General features: G+C 43.2%; 1 protein-coding gene and 1 non-coding gene across 2 annotated transcripts in view; both read right to left on the bottom strand.

Moving 5' to 3' along the window:
* LOC126418843 (scoloptoxin SSD14) overlaps positions 1-20,856 on the bottom strand; it is a 562,060-nt gene that overhangs the window by 496,120 nt on the left and 45,084 nt on the right. The window lies entirely within an intron of this gene.
* Positions 16,046-16,119, bottom strand: Trnat-ugu (transfer RNA threonine (anticodon UGU)). Its single transcript has one exon. It is a non-coding gene; the product is annotated as a tRNA-Thr (tRNA).

The raw sequence follows: 20,856 nt of genomic DNA, 5'->3' as shown, positions 1-20,856 counted from the left end.
AGCCCGCCTCCAGTGGTGTCGCGACAGGCGTGAATGGAGGGACGAATGGAGACGTGTCGTCTTCAGCGATGAGAGTCGCTTCTGCCTTGGTGCCAATGATGGTCGTATGCGTGTTTGGCGCCGTGCAGGTGAGCGCCACAATCAGGACTGCATACGACCGAGGCACACAGGGCCAACACCCGGCATCATGGTGTGGGGAGCGATCTCCTACACTGGCCGTACACCACTGGTGATCGTCGAGGGGACACTGAATAGTGCACGGTACATCCAAACCGTCATCGAACCCATCGTTCTACCATTCCTAGACCGGCAAGGGAACTTGCTGTTCCAACAGGACAATGCACGTCCGCATGTATCCCGTGCCACCCAACGTGCTCTAGAAGGTGTAAGTCAACTACCCTGGCCAGCAAGATCTCCGGATCTGTCCCCCATTGAGCATGTTTGGGACTGGATGAAGCGTCGTCTCACGCGGTCTGCACGTCCAGCACGAACGCTGGTCCAACTGAGGCGCCAGGTGGAAATGGCATGGCAAGCCGTTCCACAGGACTACATCCAGCATCTCTACGATCGTCTCCATGGGAGAATAGCAGCCTGCATTGCTGCGAAAGGTGGATATACACTGTACTAGTGCCGACATTGTGCATGCTCTGTTGCCTGTGTCTATGTGCCTGTGGTTCTGTCAGTGTGATCATGTGATGTATCTGACCCCAGGAATGTGTCAATAAAGTTTCCCCTTCCTGGGACAATGAATTCACGGTGTTCTTATTTCAATTTCCAGGAGTGTATTTTCTTCACACGGCTGTAGCACGGAAACGGTACCTTTGCGGATTTGAGATCCAATTCAAAATATTGTTTACTCTGTCCCCCCTTCAATACCTAGAGTCTTATAAGGGGAATTGTGGACCTCCCTGTAGATGAGAAAGTAAATTTTTGAATATGACGGCAATGAAAACAAAAACAAGTAATTGAATGGACTTAAGAGTACGATGTGGAACGGCTAGGGGACTGATGACCTCAGCAGTTAAGTCCCATAGTGCTCAGAGCCATTTAAAGTATGTTGTTAGAAATAAGCAGTGCCAATTGTCTCAATGAGTCATTATTTTGTGGTTTAATAAAATATCTACGAAGAGTAAAAATGAAAATGTTTAAAAATTAAAAATAAAAATGTTGTTGGTGGTGTGGTCTTCAGTCCTGAGACTGATATGATGCAGCTCTCCATGTTGCTCTATCCTGTGCAAGCTTCTTCATCTCCCAGTACTTACTGCAACCTACATCCTTCTGAATCTGCTTAGTGTATTCATCTCGTGGTCTCCCTCTACGATTTTTACCCTCCACGCTGCCTTCCAATGCTAAATTTGGAATCCCTTGACGCCTCAGAACATGTCCTACCAACCGGTCCCTTCTTCTTGTCAAGTAGTACCACAAACTCCTCTTTTTCCCCAATTCTATTCAATACCTCATTAGTTATGTGCTCTACCCATCTAATCTTCAGCATTCTTCTGTTGCACCACATTTCTAAAGCTTCTATTCTCTTCTTGTCCAAGCTACTTATCGTCCATGTTTCACTTCCACACATGACTACACTCCATACAAATACTTTCAGAAACGATTTCCTCACACTTAAATCTACACTCGATGTTAACAAATTTCTCTTCTTCAGAAACGCTTTCCTTGCCATTGCCAGTCTTCATTTTATATCCTCTCTACTTCGACCATCATCAGTTATTTTGCTCCCCAAATAGCAAAACTCCTTTACTACTTCAAGTGTCTCATTTCCGAATCTAATTCCTCAGCATAACCCGAGTTAATTCGACTGCATCCCATTACGCTCGTTTTGATTTTGTTGATGTTCATCTTATATCCTCCTATAAAGACACTGTCCATTCCGTTCACCTGCTCTACCAGGCCCTTTGCTGTCTGATGAAATTACAATGTCATCGGCGAGCCTCAGAGTTTTCATTTCTTCTCCATGGATTTTAATACCTACTCAAAATTTTTCTTTTGTTTCCTTTACTGCTTGCTCAATATACAGGTTGAATAGCATCGGGGAGAGACTACAACCCTGTCTCACTCCCTTCCAAACCACTGCTTCCCTTTAATACCCCTCGACTCTTTATAACTGCCATCTGGTTTCTGTACAAATTGTAAATAGCCTTTCGCTCCCTGTATTTTACCCCTGCCACCTTCAGAATGTGAAAGAGAGTATTCCAGTCAACATTATCTAAAGCTCTCTCTAAGTCTACAAATGCTAGAAACGTAGGTTTGTCTTTCCTTAATCTTTCTTCTAAGATAAGTCGTAGGGTCAGTATTGCCTCACGTGTTACAACATTTCTACGGAATCCAAACTGATCTTCGCCGAGGTCGGCTTCTAACAGTTTTTCCATTCGTCTGTACATAATTCGCGTTAGTATTTTGCAGCCGTGACGTATTAAACTGATAGTTAGATAATTTTCACATCTGACAACACCTGCTTTCTTTGGGATTGGAATTATTATAATCTTCTTGAAGTCTGAGGGTATTTCGCCTGTCTCATATATCTTGCTCACCAGATGGTAGAGTTTTGTTGGGACTGGCTCTTCCAAGGCTGTCAGTAGTTCTAATGGAATGTTGTCTACTCCGGGGGCCTTGTTTCGACTCAGGTCTTTCAGTGCTCTGTCAGACTCTTCACGCAGTATCGTATCTCCCATTTCATCTTCATCTACATCCTCCTCCGTTTCCATAATATTGTCCTCAAGTACATCGCCCTTGTATAGACCCTCTATATACTCCTTCCACCTTTCTGCTTTCCCTTCTTTGCTTAGAACTGGGTTTCCATCAAGGCTCTTGATATTCATGCAAGTTGTTCTCCTTCCTCCAAAGGTCTCTTTAATTTTCCTGTAGGCAGTATCTATCTTACCCCTAGTGAGATAAGCCTCTACATCCTTACATTTGTCCTCTAGCCATCCCTGCTTAGCCATTTTGCACTTCCTGTCGATATAATTTTTGAGACGTTTGTATTTCTTTTTGCCTGCTGTCAATAGTTCCAATGGAATGTTTAAAAATTAAAATGTTTTTCGTTCCAAGGTTTAGTTAGGCTGTAGAAGGAGGAAGTTGAGAGGGGCCAGAGTGGTTCAAAAATGGCTCTAAGCACTATGGGACTTAATATCTGAGGTCATCAGTCCTCTACACTTAGAACTACTTAAACCTAACTAACTTAAGGATATCACAAACATCCATGCCCGAGGCAGGGTTCGAACCTGCAGTAGCAGCAGCGCGGTTCCGGACTGAAGCGCCTAGAACCAATCTACATCTACATCTACATCTACATCTATACTCCGCGAGCCACCTTACGATGTGTGGCGGAGGGTACTTATTGTACCACTATCTGATCCCCCCTTCCCCGTTCCATTCACGAATTGTGCGTGGGAAGAACGACTGCTTGTAAGTCTCCGTATTTGCTCTAATTTCTCGGATCTTTTCGTTGTGATCATTACGCGAGATATATGTGGGCGGTAGTAATATGTTGCCCATCTCTTCCCGGAATGTGCTCTCTCGTAATTTCGATAATAAACCTCTCCGAATTGCGTAACGCCTTTCTTGAAGTGTCCGCCACTGGAGCTTGTTCAGCATCTCCGTAACGCTCTCGCGCTGACTAAATGTCCCCATGACGAATCGGGCTTCTGTGGCCCTGGTGCAGATGGATGTGGAGTTACTGACTAATATCTGATTGTGCTGAGAGGTAATGGTCTAATATAGGTTGGGAATCGCTGGTCTAAGCTGAGCGTCAGAAATGCGAGACAACAGGGCAGTTTTATCTCTAAACTGTGAGCAACGTGGTGCTTAATTTGACCGGTAAGTGCTTACAGTACACTGATTAGACAGGTTATATACGAATTTGGAGCGTTACTTGTTCACTGGTGACGCTGGCGAAGTTTGCGTCTTTAGTCGCCATCGAAAAACTCAACGAAGGTCGCTCGGCCTCTGCTTACAAGGCGCAGAGAGAGGTCCGTCATCGTTTTTTCGGCGTGACTGGGTTCGTTTGAGCAGTTACCAGAAAACTGTCTGCATGCGCATGAGCAGCTACGATGACGTAGGCAGCCCGTGCTTGGTGCTTGCTCTGCTCATACGCTTTTCGTCGTATTTCTGGCGGAATTTCGTGCGTGGTGGGGCATCACGTGACGGTGTGCAGCTCTGCGACATGTTGTTGAGAGGACATACTGAGTTGTACTTAAAGCAATTGTTTTATCATATCCCACACAGATAAAGGATGCAAATAAGGAAGCAGTTCTTGGCAAAATATCATTTCAAAATTAGAGTCCATAGCTCGAAGTAGCATAAAATTTTGCTAAGGGGTGACTGACAGATTTTTTCTTTTTTAACTCGTCCCCTGCAATATTGTTATGTAGCATTTCCAACAGGTTTACATCTACACAGCACTGCAAAAAGTTAGTAGGATGGAATACAAATTTCTTGAAAAAAAAAATGGCAGATTTGTAAAATTCTGCTACAGCTGTCATATTTGAAACAAAATATTTAGTTCAAAACTACTGACCAAATTTGCCTACTTAGTAAGCTTCAAGTCAATGTTTACGTATGTTCGTACGTATATAGCATTAAGAGATCTTACAGTGCCATAAAAGGAACAGGACATCAGAGACTACTCCAGCAGCATCGGAATTTCATAAACCGTACTAAAATGCTTCATTCCGCTCTAATTGCACATTTCTATGTCCAGATGCACGCTAAAGTACCTGATACTCAGTTTTTCATGTGGTTTTCGTGATACCAATTTTCTTGGAGGTCTAGTACTGTTTTCTTGTGTTTGGTTCTTTATTATGGTATAGCGTCGTTCGTCCCAGAAAATGAAAATTTGCACTTTAAATTGAACGAGATTGAAAGTAGTCAATACTGCGGAATGAAACAGTTCGTTTCAAATAAACTAACTGCCTCAGCGGAAAAAAATTAATAGAAGCAAATTTCTCTACAAAACAGACAGAAATAGCTTCATTAAGACATTAATGGTTGATTGCTAATAACGTGAAACTAATATAAAATCAGAAAATTGAAAATACTAAGTTATTTTGGTCTTTGATGGGTATGAGAATGTACTGGGTGATCAAAAAGTCAGTATAAATTTGAAAACTGCACAAATCATGGAATAATGTAGATAGAGAGGTACAAATTGACACACATGCTTGGAATGGCATGGGGTTTTATTAGAAAAAAAAACCGTTCAAAAATGTCCGACAGATGGCGCTTTATCTGATCAGAATAGCAATAATTAGCATAACAAAGACAAAGAAAAGATAATGTTCTTTACAGGAAATGCTCAATATTTCCACCATAATTTCTCAACAATAGCTGTAGTCGAGGAATAATGTTGTGAACAGCACTGTAAAGCATGTCCGGAGTTACGGTGGGGCATTGGCGTCGGATGTTGTCTTGCAGCATCCCTAGAGGTGTCGGTCGATCACGATACACTTGGGACTTCAGATAATCCCAAAGCCAATAATGGCACGGACTGAGGTCTGGGGACCTGGGAGGCCAAGCATGACGAAAGTGGCGGCTGAGCACACGATCATCACCAAACGACGCGCGCACCATCTGTCGGACATTTTGTGAACTTTGTTTTTTTTTTTTTTTTTTTTTTTTTTTTGGTTCTAATAAAACCCCATGTCATTCCAAGCATGTGTGGCAATTTGAGCGAATCTGGCAGCTTGGGCGCGCCAGAAAAATTTTTCCAGATAGCTTCTGGCTATTTGCTGCTACTGCTCATACAGCAAACAGCCACGCTTCAAGAGGAAGGCACTGCCCATACGCGAATTCAGCTCTGCGCATGCGCACGAAACCGCTGGCAGCTGCTCACACGAACCTAACTGTCTCGGCAGCGTCAGCAGATATCGTCGGCTGCGGCTGTGCGCTGAGTGGGCAGTAGCAGGGCTACCCGCGAGTAGCTCCGCGGTGTGGAATGCGCGCCGGCGCTCCTGGAACGCAGCGGGCGCGCGGCATTTCGCCCGCAGGCAGCCGCACGACGCGTCAGCACAGCCGCCGCGTCCTAACGGGGGCGAACCACAACAAGCTGCGTGGGCGCGCGCGATGTAACTGGGCGCCCACCACTCTGCCGGCCTCCGGACAACCTCTCGCAATTCACTGTCACGAATGTCGTCTCAATCTCTAAGCCACGTACAGCAAGTGTTCTACAGGGTGGCGCACGAAATCTGTTACCAATTGTTTCTGTCACAATTTACGACGCACCTTAAATATCCCGCTGGGATCTCTACAGCAGTACCAGCAGGGCTTGGAAAAACAAATGAGTTACGAAATGACGTACAATTCACGATACTGCCGCTAGGAGACTAGTAAGCAGCAATGGCTGACAATGGAAGACTGGCGACACAGCAACGATCGGCAATTGTTTTACTTTTTCATGAAACGATCCCACAGAAGGAATAAAGTGCCAGCCGTTTGTGCCAGCATTGACACTTGCATCTACCTGTTTTTGAATATGATCTTCAAACGCTCTGCTCCTAGATCCCAGTCCATTATTTAAGTACGACCTGGCTGGACAGTACTAATGTCAACGCTGGCTTCAATCGTCTCGTTCAAGCACAATGGCCGGGTTTTCTCTGTGTATATACCGATGGCACCAAAATTCCGCAAGAAGAGTGTACAGGATGCGCTTTTCCTCTGCCCTCAGATCCAGATCCGCAAAACCTTCAAACTGCCTACGAGCACTTCTATTTTTACGGCAGGGACAGTGGCAGTTTTGGAAGTACTTGAGTTTGTCTCTAGCACTTCCGTCCCCAAGATATTGATAGTATCTGACTCGCAAAGCGTCCTTAAAAACATTCAGTACAGTCGATGGAACAAAACAACCAACAGTTATATCTTGGATGTGATATCTGAATATATTCGCAGCACACGCACGGGCCGGACGATCCATTTGTTGTGGGTACCTTCCCACTCTGGTATCCTCTATAATGATGAAGTTGATGCATTAGCCAAACAAGCGGCAACCTTAGGCACCGTCCTGGATCTGCACCTTATACAGACTACTTACGTGAAGTCAAGGATCACGCAAGACAACAATGGCAGGAAATGTGGAACGTTTCTCAACAGACAAAAGGCGGTTATTACGCAGTGCTACAACTTCGGATTCCTTCACAGCCGTGGTTCATGAGGACACATCTGCACCGATCCACGATTTCTACCATCATAAGACTCCGATACAATCATGCCTCTTTCCCACAACATCTACTTCGCATCAAAGTTTACAGTTCACCAGCATGTGAGTGTGATCCTGACTCGGAAGCTGATGTCAACCACATCTTATTTGTGTGCCCCAAATGTGACCGTGAACGGTTGGTCTTTCTGAAGACATTGCTGAGTATGGGCTACCATCTTCCTCAATCAGCTTGGGCTACCATCTTCCTCAATCAGCTTCTTCTCTTTTGTGTACTAAAGACGTTCGTCTATATAAAGTGATAGTTAACTTCATCGAGAGTGCTGGTTACAATCTGTAGCTTTTAATGGTGTACGTAAATCAACTGGGAATATCCAGACGCTCCGTTCAACGCATTCTTAAAAGTGACCGCCATATGTATCTATACAAGATGACCTGTGCACAGAAGCTCACTGAAGAACAGAAGCAGCGGAGACTACTGTTTGCTCAGTGGGCGGAGGATAGGGAAGAAACTCTCAACAACGTTTGGTCTTCAGACGAGGCGCATTGTCATTTAGACGGTGTGGTTAAAAAACAAAATGTACGCTTTGCCCCACAAGTGCTTCATGAACGACAACACTATGCTCCGAGGATTACAGTGTGGGCAGCAATTTCCAGTCAAGGACTTAATGGACCCTTTTTCTTTGAAGAAACTTCGAACAGCGATCGGTATTTGAGCATGCTTCGCAATACCTTCATTCCACAGCTTCTTGCTACTGCCTTGCCCTTCAACACGCAGTGGTTCATGCAAGATGGAGCAAGACCACATACTGCAAACACTGTGTCGGAGTTTTTACACGAGTATTTCGACATGCGGATCATTTCACTCAGGCTTCCAGGTCGGTTCAATGACGGAAAAATTTGGCCCCCCAGTAGTCCAGACCTCAATCCATGTGACTTTTCTTTGTGGGTACCTGAAGGAAAAAATTTTCCCGAAACGTCCACGTGATTTAATGGACCTCAGAAGACGTATTCTTCAAGCTTGCAGTGAAATTAAGGAAGACATGTGCCGTAGGGTAATGACTAACTTCAGCGTTCGTTTGAAGGAAGTTAGGAAACGAAATGGTGGACACATTGAGCATGTGCTGAGTTAGAACAAATCTCCATGGACGGCTCTTCATTGTAGTATATGTTCCTTTCAGACTGTATTGACAATAAAGTTTATATTCAAAAACAAAATGGTAACATTTCGTGCGCCACCCTGTACATACAACTGACGTGAGTGCTGGAAACAGGAGCACATCATGGAATCTTGTGATGTGGCTCCCAAACCTGCACACGATTAAAGGCTTATATTGTTGACGTCAGTCTACTGTACAATTATGGAACATTTTTATGTTCGAGAATTGTGAAGTTTTTGGAGAATGAAAATCTTTACGAGAATCGGCATGAATCCCGCCAGTAGAGATCTTGGGAAACTCAGCTCGCTCTGTTCCTCCGAGAGATGAGTAGACAATGACGCTCAGCTTAAAGCCGTATTCCTCGGCTGCTGAAAGTCATCTGACGCTGTTCCGCGCTAACGCTTATTGAAAATATATATACCGGGTGATCAAAAAGTCAGTATAAATTTGGAAACTGAATAAATAAAGAAATAATGTAGATAGAGAGGTACAAATTGACACAAGTTTGGAATGACATGGGGTTTTATTAGAACCAAAAAAAATACAAAAGTTCAAAAAATGTCCGACAGATGGCGCTTCATCAGATCAGAATAGCAATAATTAGCATAACAAACTAAGACAAAGCAAAGATGATGTTCTTTACAGGAAATGCTCAATATGTCCATCATTCCTCAACAATAGCTGTAGTCGAGGAATAATGTTGTGAACAGCACTAAATCATGTCCGGAGTTATGGTGAGGCATTGGCGTCGGATTTTGTCTTTCAGCATCCCTAGAGATGTCGGTCGATCACGATACACTTGCGACTTCAGATAACCCCAAAACCAATAATCGCATGGACTGAAGTCTGGGGACCTGGGAGGCCAAGCATGACGAAAGTGGCGGCTGAGCACACGATCATCACCAAACGACGCGCGCAAGAGATCTTTCACGCGTCAAGCAATATGGGGGTGGAGCGCTTGCCGCAGTGGACACACCGGTTCCCGTGAGATCACCGAAGTTAAGCGCTGTCGGGCCTGCCGGCACTTGGATGGGTGACCATCCAGGCCGCCATACGCTGTTGCCATTTTTCGGGGTGCACTCAGCCCTGTGATGCCAATGGAGGAGCTACTCGACCGAATAATAGCGGCTTCGGTCAAGAATACCATCATAACGGCCGGAAGAGCGGTGTGCTGTCCCCACGCTCCTCCTATCCGCATCCTCCACTGAGGATGACACGGCGGTCGGATGGTCCCTGTAGGCCATCGTGGCCTGAAGACGGAGTGCTTTAATAATTTCGATTGTTTGTGCCACCGGAACAATGGTATACAAGTTTTTGTTCCTGGCTATGGGCAATTCACTGGCAGGAACGATAGCCGACATTTTCGTCAATAATAAAGAAGTTATGTTTTTGGAAGGTCATCCGTGCATACGCCAGAAAATTATATACTATAAGCTATATGTTGATGACATTCTAATATTATTTGACGGTACAATAGAGGAGATAAATAATTTGACGGAAATGTTGAACAGCATACACCTAAAACTTACTTTCACGGTTGAACATGAACAACATAAATCTATAAATTATTTAGACCTAACTATTTTTAACGATAATGGAGACCACAACTCTGGCATCTATGGGAAGCCTACCACTACAGATACCATTATCCCTGCAAAGTCATGCCACCTAAATAGATATAAAAAGAAAGCTTTCCTCTAGCACAATGATACATAGGTTGAACAGAATACCAGAACAGAGACAGAAGTAGATTAACACATTAAAGCAAACTGCGATATCTAACGGATATAACGCAAATATAATAGAGACGATACAACAGAAAATACGCGTCAGACAGGCGAAAATATCCGAAAAGAGAACTTTTGCGAAGATGCTGTATATGGAGACCATATCAGATAAGATAAACAAAGAGTTTAAGAATTCGGATGTTACGATTGCTTTCTCTACAAATACCATGGCAAATAGTCTTACGCATAGCATAGGAGATGTTAAAAACAAGATGCCTGCTAAATCAGGGATTTATAAATTGACTTGTAAAGATTGTAGCAAAATTTGGATCGGCCAAACAGGGAGAAGTTTTAATACCAGATTTAAAGAACATACTACTGGAACATCATGTAATAAATCACTCCTCGGACAGCATTTAGATATGGAAAAACATGCAGAAATCAATATAAGGGAAAATCTGAAGATACTGCACGTAACCCAAAAAGGACCTATGATGGATTTTCTAGAGAGCCTGGAAATTTTTATATATAATAAACGGAATCCGACAGCGATACTGAATGAACAAATAGAGAGTCACGATAAAAAAATTTTCGAGCTATTCGAAAATATTATTTCTACACAATGATGCTACTTTTCCTTTTATTATTTTAATACTTTAATTCCTTTAATGGGTACTACAATTGTGCCGTAAACTTTTATCCTGTCTTTAGATTTTTTAGGTTATTCTTGATTGTCGAGATTTCCATAACCTCAAATAAGTGACACCTTCTCTGTGGATGAAGAGCCATGACATACCGCTACCACGGCAATGGACGCCATGGCTAGGGCAAAGATAACACGATACGAACACACTAGCTGCTACCATGACGACGGCGTCCTCGCTACACAGACTAGAGGGCGCCTGATATACGCTTTGTAATCCATGGCAACGGCGTGCTCACCACAAGGAGTAGAGGGCGTTATAGTCCTTTCATTTTAGCCGTTTTAGCAAATTGACTCAAATGTTTTCTACGTAAGTGTACGAATAGATATATTATAATACAAGACGACACCAGTTTTTGTGTGTCACAAATTGTTTTACTTTATATTACGGCAAATAATGTAATATACTTTTACGAATTTTACGAGTTGACTACGGAACATATGTTACTATTTTATAATTAACACTATAATTGTAACTCTTTTTAAATGGAATGGTTCCCTTTTCTGTTATTTACTGTCACTTAAATTTATGTTAAACCAAGGTGACTAGTAATTGCATATAAGAAACTGTATTAAATGCCGTTGACCGCCGCTGGGGGTGTTGCCGTCTATTCACGTGATCTCAGCACGCTATTTAAGCCCTTACGCAGGGTTAGTATCGCAGAGTTTCCTGCCGTTATGTAGGCAGAAGTGACACCACCAGCAGTCGACCAATGGGTAAGATATTTTAAATTTTAGCTGTTGTATAATGGAGTCTTTCTCACGGATATCTATAAATTCACAGTGTAAACGCCCTGAAGACGACCCCTATGTCGGGATGAAACCGGTTGGCGGTATAACAATAATAATAGTAAAGGCGATTAAGACCGTTTTTGAATAACTGATTAATCACACTAATCGCAGCTTCATCTCCACAACCATATTGTCCAAAAATCGTTGAATGGATGCTCACAAACTCCAGCGACAGACGTTAGAAGAGAGGCGCTCTGCATCACGGAGAAGTTTGTACTGAATTTTTGAGAGAGCACTTTCCGGGTAGAGCAGCACGACATATTGCTTCCCCCTACACTGAAGCGCCAAAGAAACTGGTATAGACATGCGTATTCAAATACAGAGATATGTAAACAGACAGAACACGGCACTGCGGTCGGCAACGCCTATATAAGACAAGTGTGACGCAGTTGTTAGTTCGGTTACTGCTGATACAACGGCAAGTTATCAAGATTTCAGTGACTTTGAACGTGGCGTTACACTCGACGCACAAACGATGGGACACAGCGTCTCCGAGGTAGCGATAAAGTGCGGATTTTCCCATACGACCATTTCACTCACGACTGCACCATGAATATCAGGAATCCGGTAAAAAATCAGATCTTAGACATCGCTGTGGCCGGAAAAAGATGCTGCATGAACAGGACCAACGACGACCGAAAAGAATCGTTCAACGTGACAGAAGCGTAACCCTTTCGCAAATTGCTGCAGATTTCAATGCCGGGCCATCATCAAGTGTCGGTGCGAACCATTCAGCGAAACTTCATTGATAAGGGCTTTCGAAGCCGAAGGCCCATTCCTGTACCCTTGATGATTGCAGACACAAAGCTTTATGCCTCGCCTGGACACGGCAACACCGACAATGGACTGTTGATGACTGGGACCATGTTGCCTGGTCGGATGAGTCTCGTTTCAAGTTGTATCGAGCGGATGGACGTGTACGGTCAACCGCATGAATCCATGGACCCTGAATTCAGCAGGGGACAGTTGAAGTTGGTGGAGGCTCTGTAATGGTGTGGGGCAGTTGGAGTGATATGGGACTTCTGACACGTTTAGATACGACTCCGATGGGTGACAATTACGTGAGTATCCTGTCTGATCACGTGCATCCATTCATATCCATTGTGGATTCTGACTGACTCTGGCAATTCCAGTAGGACAATGCGACACCATACGTCCAGAATTACTACACAGTTATTCCAAGAACAATCTTCTGAGTTTAAAACACTTCCGCTGGCCACCAAACTCCCCAGACATGAACATTGTTCAGCATATCTGTGATGGCTTGCAACGTGCTATTCAGAAGAGACTTCCACCCCCGCGTACTCTTACTGATTTATGGACAGCCCTGCAGGAGTCATGGTGTCAGTGCCCTCCACACTACTTCAGAAATTAGTCGACTCCATGCCAAGTCGTGTTGCGGCACTTCTGCGTGCTCCCGGGGACCCTACAAGATATTAGGCCGGTGTACCAGCTTCTTTGGCTCTTCAGTGTATATACGTCTCGCGAAATCAGCACGGCGAGAAAATTATGGAAAATACAGCTAACACAGAGGCTTACCGACAATCTTTCTTCACTAGCACCATTCGGGAATGCAAAAGGGAATGGGGATCAGTAAGTGGTACCTCAAGTACGCTCCGCCACACTCCGATTGGTGGCTTGCGGAGTATTGACGTAGTTTCGATGCAGAAACATTCTACTGCACTCCACAAGCCACCTTACAGTCACTTCCTCCTTCCTGTTTAGTGAATGAAAGACAAGATTATCGAGTGTAGAACCAGGTTTGTGTCTGGATTGAAGACTTACTAGGATGTAGAACTCGACACGTTATACTTAACGGAACAGAGCAGGACTTAAAAGAAAAATCGAGACACGCTCATAGGATTTATCGACGTGGAATGATGCAAAATATTTGAAATTCTGAGAAAAATGGGACTAAGCTATGGGGAAAGGTGGGTACTAAGCAATACATACAAGAATCCATATGGAAAAATATGAATGGGATACCAAGAAAAAGGTACTCTGATAAGACAGGGTATAAGACAGGAGTGTCGTCTTTCTCCCCTACTGTTCAATCTATAAATCAACGAAGCACTGATGGAAATAAATGAAAGCTTCAAGAGTGGTATTCAGATTCACGGTGAAAGAATACCAATAATAAAATTTGCTGATTACATTGCTCTCCTCGGTGAAAGTGAGGAACAATTACACGATCTGTTGATTGATGGAATGAACACAAAACGGACTGAGAGTAAACTGAACAAGAGAGTAATGAGGAGTAGAAGAAATGAGATTAGGGATGAATTTAACATCAATTTTGGTAACGACGAAGTAGACGATGTGAAGGAATTCTGCCATTGTGGAAGCAAAATAACACACGAGAGACGACACTGGGGGGAGGGGGGGGGGGGATATAAAAAGCAGTTCTGGTCAAGGGAAGCCATGTTCGTGTGACTGATTTGTTGTTGGTATGACTGTGTTTGTTGTACGGAATTGAATATATTGCTTTTTCCTCAATTTTTAGGGATAGGTCGTTTTCAGACGACCATTTAATAATTCACTGTGAAATATTACTAACAGTCTCTTCTGTTGCTTTCTCTCCAATCGTATTTATTTAAGGCAAGAATTGTCTGAAAAAAGTACCTATTCTGCTTGTTGAATGTTAAGTGGAAGGTCATTCACGTATATAAGGAACAGGAGTGGACCCAAAATTAAAACCTGTGCGACTCCCTTGGTGATTCTCACCAATCACTAACATTATCTTCCCTTTCAACACCGTCTGAATTATTCAGCGCTGCTTTTTGCCTTTTGTTTGTTAAGTATGATTCAAACAAGTTGTGTGTAAAGTGATCAGTCGAATAAAACTTACGGTTTAGTAAGAGTGTAACATGATGTACAGAATCAAACACGCCGGAGAGATCGCGAAAAATACCAACTGGTGATATTTTTTTATTCAAAACTTGTAATAAACTGTTCCTATATAAATGTGAAACTACTCTTGAGCGCATTACTTTTTCGAACATTTTGGAAAAAGATGTCACTAAAGTAATTGGACGATAATCATTTACATCTTTCTTGTCGCCTTCCTTACAAGCACGCTTGACAACTGCCTATTTTAACCTGTGTAGAAAAATTCCCTGTGGCACTGATCAGCCAGGACATTATGATCACCGATCTACTATCGATATAAATCCGTGCAGAAGATAGCAGCGCCACCAGGTGAGGAATGACTGCTAGTCAGACACACGCACGATGCGTACTGTACGTGTGTAGAATGGGGAAGGCGCGCGATGAATCAAAGTCTGACCGAGGGAAGATTGTCATGGCCCGGAGAATAGGCACGAACGTTTCGGAAACTGCACGATATGTCGAGTGTTCGAGGAATGCTGTGGTGAGTGTCTTCAACACGTGGCGAAACCAAGGCGAATCCACGTCCAGACGTCGTAGGGTTGCGCGGCCACCACTGATTACAGAAGTCGGAAGTCGTAGGCTGGACACATTGATAAAACAGGACAGGCGGTGAATTGTGGTGGAACTAGCATCAGAATTTGATGCTGGACTGAGTACAAGAGTGTATGAACACACAGCGCACTGAACACTCGTAACGATGCACCGCCGCAGCCGACGACCCATGCATGTGCCAATGTTAACACCACATCGGCAGCTACGACAAATGGGCACGTGACCATCAGCACTGGACGTTGTCGAAGTAACAGAGCGTTGTGTGGTCTGATGAACCCCGGTATCTTCTTCATCATGCGACGGGAGGGCGAGAATCTGTCATCTTCAAGGGGATCAGATACGTGACGCCTGTAGTGCGTGACGGAGACAAGCTGGCGGTGGCTCCATTATGTGCTGGGGAACACTCACGAAGGCATCCATGTGCAAGGCACTTGGCGGCCAAGGAGTATCGTATAACGATTGATGACTACGTACGCCCCTTAATGGCGACCGTGATTTCCGATGGCAGTAACATTTTTCAGCAAGATAATGCGCTATGCCAAAAGGCCAGGAGTGTGACGGAGTGGTTCGAGGTGGCGAGTTCCAAGTGATGAGCTGCCCCCCCCCCCCCCTCCTCCGCCGCCACTCGCTATGTCTGAACTCGATCGAACAAATCTGGGATGTGATTGAACAACGTGGTGTCAGGGCCCATTGGCCCCCTTCCCAGAATTTACGGGAGTTAGCTGACTTGTGCGTGCAGATTGGCGCCAAGTCCCTCCAGCGACCTACCATGCGGCCTCGCTGCTTCCATGCCACGACGCGTCGCCCCTATTATCCTTGCCAAGGGTGGACATACCGGCTATCAGGTTGGTGGTTGTAATGTTCTGGCTGATCAGTGTATTTCAGTAAGGCGTTACTTATTGAGTTAGAATTTCTTTTCAGAATTCTGTTTGAAATTCCATCAGTACCATATGAGCCTTTGTCTTTTAGAATTTTTACAATTCTAAATTAAAATTAACTGAAACCCGCAGCTGCCGACAGGTGTTGTTGATATACCTCGATGGGGACAGCTGAAAATGTGTACCCCGACCGGGACCCGAACCCAGGATCTCCTGCTTACAAGGCAGACGCTCTATCCATCTGAGCCACCGAGGACACAGATGAATAGCGCGACTGCAGAGAACACTTACTATCTTCATATATAGTTAAATGGATACCCGGCCATTGACCTTCTTCTGTGCGAATGCGCACAGGTTGCCCGAAATCTTACGGGAATCGTCACCTAAGTGTGCACGAGTAATGAGTGGATGGGCAAATATCTATTAGGAACATTACCTATGTAGATTGTGGACAATTGGGAATGTGGGTCTCACGAGAAGCGAGCAAGGGATAAGTCCCTGCAGTCGCGCTATTCATCTGTGTCCTCGGCGGCTCAATGGATAGAGCGTCTGCCATGTAAGCAGAAAATTCTGGGTTCGGGTCCCGGTCGGGGCACACATTCTCAGTTGTACCCATCGAGGTATATCGACACCTGTCGGCAGCTGAGGGTTTCAATTATAATTTTTTCTAGAGAAGCTGGACGCTCATCAATGGTATCTGTTCTTTCGAGAACAGTGACTACATATTTTACAATTCTATTAATTTCAGTTGAAGATGTTGGTGCTACTTCTGCTTGCTTAAAATTCTTTGGAATACTATTTTTAATCTTTCCTCTTGTGATTCCAACCGAAGCATTTAAAAACCTACTCTTGCTGCTACATTTAAAAAGTGGTTGTTAAAAAGCACTTGCAGTTTGAGAATTATCAGTCACAACATGTCACTTAGTTTAACTGTCATGGTACCTTGTTCACAGAGTCGCTGTACTGTCTCCCATTTGATAGTATCCCAAGTAGTTTTAATCTTATTATCTGCGTTATTAATTTCTATTAAGACGTTATAATTCTGGACAGTTTAATGACTTTCCTTAAATTATAACAGTAGTTTTTGCAGTTTGGAAGTAATTTTGGATCTTGCCTTATACCGGCCTTTATATAAATTCCCCTTGTAATATTATTGGGATTTCCGTCGTATGAAAGCTGTGAGTACCCTTGGAAAGGCATTCACCTGTCTGTATATTAAATGATAAACTTATGAGATGAGACCTATTCTTTGAAAGACATTTGTTTTATATAATTTACGTAGCTGTCAAGATGCGCATCTATCGCGGACGCTAATACATCGATTGCGCAGTCAAAGAAACATTTTAACAGAAGCTGGACTGAACGTTCCACTTCGATATAAATAAAAGATGACAATAAAATCTTTTGTAGATCTTCAGTTTTTATCGTACTTGTAATGTGAAAGCGTAAAGAAGGTCGTCTTTAAGCCATATTAGTAAGCGGTCTTGTAAGCGTGCAGACAACATTATTAATTAATAAAATTCGAGTAATTTATGTTCGATACCGTAAACCGGCAAGTTATTGTTATGAAGCTGTTGAACGGTGCAAGAATTGTTTTGAAGGAAGGAGAAAAGTAATGACTGTAATTTTTGACGAAAACGTGAACCAAGGAGCTAGCACAGGACAGGCTGAAATCTGATCGCACCATACAGTTGGAAAAGTACTTATGTAAGTAATACTGTTTATAAGTAAGCCCTAATTGCTTGTGAGAATTGTTCGAATATATTTAGTGTTTACCAGATTTCTTATTCTATTCTTTCCCTTTTTTTTACCTCCAAGTCACATTATTTTTGTAAATATCAAACAGCCTTTACTACAGCAGAGAATACTGCGGCATCCTGGTCGTAGACAGAAGGCCGCTCCTTGTCTTCTATACAACTCATAGCTGCCCCATTTATTAATGATTTCATTTGCAAATGCATTTTTTTATTGTTCATTGTTAAAGGTCCGTTAGGTGATTATAGATTTCATACAGATTACGTAAAGAAATCCGGGTTGTTCTTTTGCAAATGATAGAAGCCTTTGCGTAATCAAAAACTAGCCTCCTTCTGACAACGATCAGGAGCCGACCAAAAGACGGACGTCTTCGACCGTTTTCGTGTTTTCTATGGCAAAGCTGTGCTAAACTGGGAACACGACATTCTAGTATGAAACACAATGTATACGTAATTATCAGATTAAAACTGAAAGAATTGAAATATATTTAACTTATTTGTTTTTTTTTTTCTTTTATCATACTAGACCCTCTTCCTCTTGCACTGGAATGCAGCCAACTAATAACTGAGGACGTACGATGCAAGTGCTACTCTGAAATGAAGAGTTTTGCACAGTAGAGGAATTCATGGCGGGTCGTATCGAACTGGGCATACAAACAGAAAAGGCAACACCTAATGAATACACCGGTTCGCGAAACGTGCATGAATGTATATCCGTAGACTTCAGCACGAAATGCGGAGTTGCAGAATACGTGGTGACACAGAAAATTCTCGCCCTCCAAGGTGAGTAATTTGCTCTGGTCTTTGTCCTGTGGGTAAGGCCAGGCCAGAGCAGAATTCGCCCACTCGTGTGTGGAGGTGCCCCGTCATGCCACGCCGTGTTTCGCCTCTAACCGCGACGAGTCGCAGGTCTGCGGCCAGCCACGTACTCATGACTTTTTTTGCCCACAGTGCGGCGGCAGCGGTCGTTGCGCAATCCTTTCAACGACTCCCAATTGTGCGGCCGCAGGGCCCGAGCAGCGGCAAGTGACGCAACACGTCAGAAGTCTGACGTCGCGGTCAGGCAGCCTCGTTCCGATACTGTCAGGGGTGTCGCAACGGAGCCGATTAGAAATCTGCAAATGCCTGCGTGGAGGTCGGCAATAGGTGTGAGGCAGGTAAGCGTGTCTGCCGCAAGTTGTGAAGTGTATGTCAATCAATATTTTTCATCGATAGTCCAGAGATTGTCGTTAATAATCTGTCAAGCACAAATTTTATTAATTTTCTATATCATTGAGTCATTACGTCTCAAATGTACACAAAAATGCTCCGGAAGAGCAGCGAGAGAGAGACGGAGAGAGAGCGAGAAAGAAAACCTGTCAACGCATCATTGACTCGCTGTGAATGTTAATAAACATACAAAACAGAAGTCGGCAAACGTAATCCGGGAGACACTGACAGACAAAAATCTCAAACCTAAAATGTATCGGGAGATATCTCGACCTTTCAAAGTACAGCTGTCAGGCAAGAAGATGGTTTATATCCACTTCTTTTCAGCTGTGACATGGAGAAAATTGTAAGATAGGGAAAAGCAATAAAGGCGTTGCTACAAACTGCTAAGCACTTGTGGATGGTTTTTGTTGTACTTTCTGAAAGCCTGACAGATGTAGCAGTGCAAGTGAGCGTTACTTAAGAGATGGCTAACATAATGGGCTTAAGAATCTCTACAGAAACATAAATAAATAAAAACATTACGAGAAATGTAAAAGCTACTCCATAATATTTAATAACAGACATTGGGGAAAATTTTGTACATCGCTGCACGTTCAGAGACAGTGAATAGTTACAGTTGAAAGAAAACAGCCCTCGGTCACTATTTTTAATCAATTAACCGGGTTTCAACACTGCTAGGAGTGTATTCCTCAGAATTTAAATCAAATAATGGCCTATAACATGGTCACAGAATTATGACTAAAAACGTATGAAACAGAGTATAAGTACAGAGTCATCGTGAAAGACTGGCAGTACTTATATGTCATTTATAAAATAATAAGTACGCCAAAAGGGCATTAGTCCCAAAGATATTTAAGATAAAAAATTGTGATGGCGAGCCACTAAGGGCTGCTCGTTACTTACGCGGTTGCAGGTTGCAAACGGATTGTAACGGCGTAAGTAACGAGCAGCCCTTAGTGGCTCGCCATCACAATTTTTTATCTTAAATATCTTTGGGACTAATGCCCTTTTGGCGTACTTATTATTTTATAAATGACATATAAGTACTGCCAGTCTTTCACGATGACTCTGTACTTATACTCTGTTTCATACGTTTTTAGTCATAATTCTGTGACCATGTTATAGGCCATTATTTGATTTAAATTCTGAGGAATACACTCCTAGCAGTGTTGAAACCGGGTTAATTGATTAAAAATAGTGACCGAGGGCTGTTTTCTTTCAATTGTAGATATTGGGGAAATGGAAAGGATTAAAAAAAAATTATTTGGGAGAGGCTACTGAAGTACACGGTTTCGAAAAATCTAGTTTACAGGAAAGTATGCAAAATGTGCGTGGTGTAACTAAGAATACCTACAACAGACAGAGCTTATATAAAAAAACTTAAAAGAAATTACTGCACCAGGGCAGTGATACTTGGAGGCCTGTATGCTAGTAAATGTCTGATATCGGATTACAAGATTGATAACTTAGAAATATTATATAGAAAAAGTATACGGAGAATATTAGGTTCTCAGAAAAATGAAGCATTTTGGAAATTAAGAATTAACGGTGAAATTACTAGAACATCACAAACATATCAGAAACTGTGAGGAAGAGGAAGTTATCTATACACAACCACAGTCGCCAGAACTTAACCCCGTAGGGAGTCGATAGAAGAGTCACGAGAACCACAATCAACTCGAAGGCCGATCGTACAAACATACCGCCGTTTGAGTCTCGTACAGATTCCCGTGTGGAGGACGTAGTGATAAATATCCCTGGGTTTGTGAAGCAGCTGAATGGGTTGACAATAAATAAATCGCCAGGTCCTGATAGGATTCCAATTCGGTTTTACAGAGAGTACTCTACTGCGTTGGCTCCTTACTTAGCTTGCATTTATCGCGAATCTCTTGCCCAACGTAAAGTCCCGAGCTACTGGAAAAAAGCGCAGGTGACACCTGTATATAAGAAGGGTAGAAGGACGGATCCCCAAAATTACAGACCAATATCCTTAACATCGGTTTGTTGCAGGATTCTCGAACATATTC

This window comes from Schistocerca serialis, chromosome 1 (genome assembly GCF_023864345.2).
Source record: "Schistocerca serialis cubense isolate TAMUIC-IGC-003099 chromosome 1, iqSchSeri2.2, whole genome shotgun sequence".
Classification (NCBI taxonomy): Eukaryota; Metazoa; Arthropoda; class Insecta; order Orthoptera; family Acrididae; genus Schistocerca; species Schistocerca serialis.
Note: the sequence above shows the minus strand (reverse complement) of the source record. Positions and strands in the feature narration are given on the sequence as shown.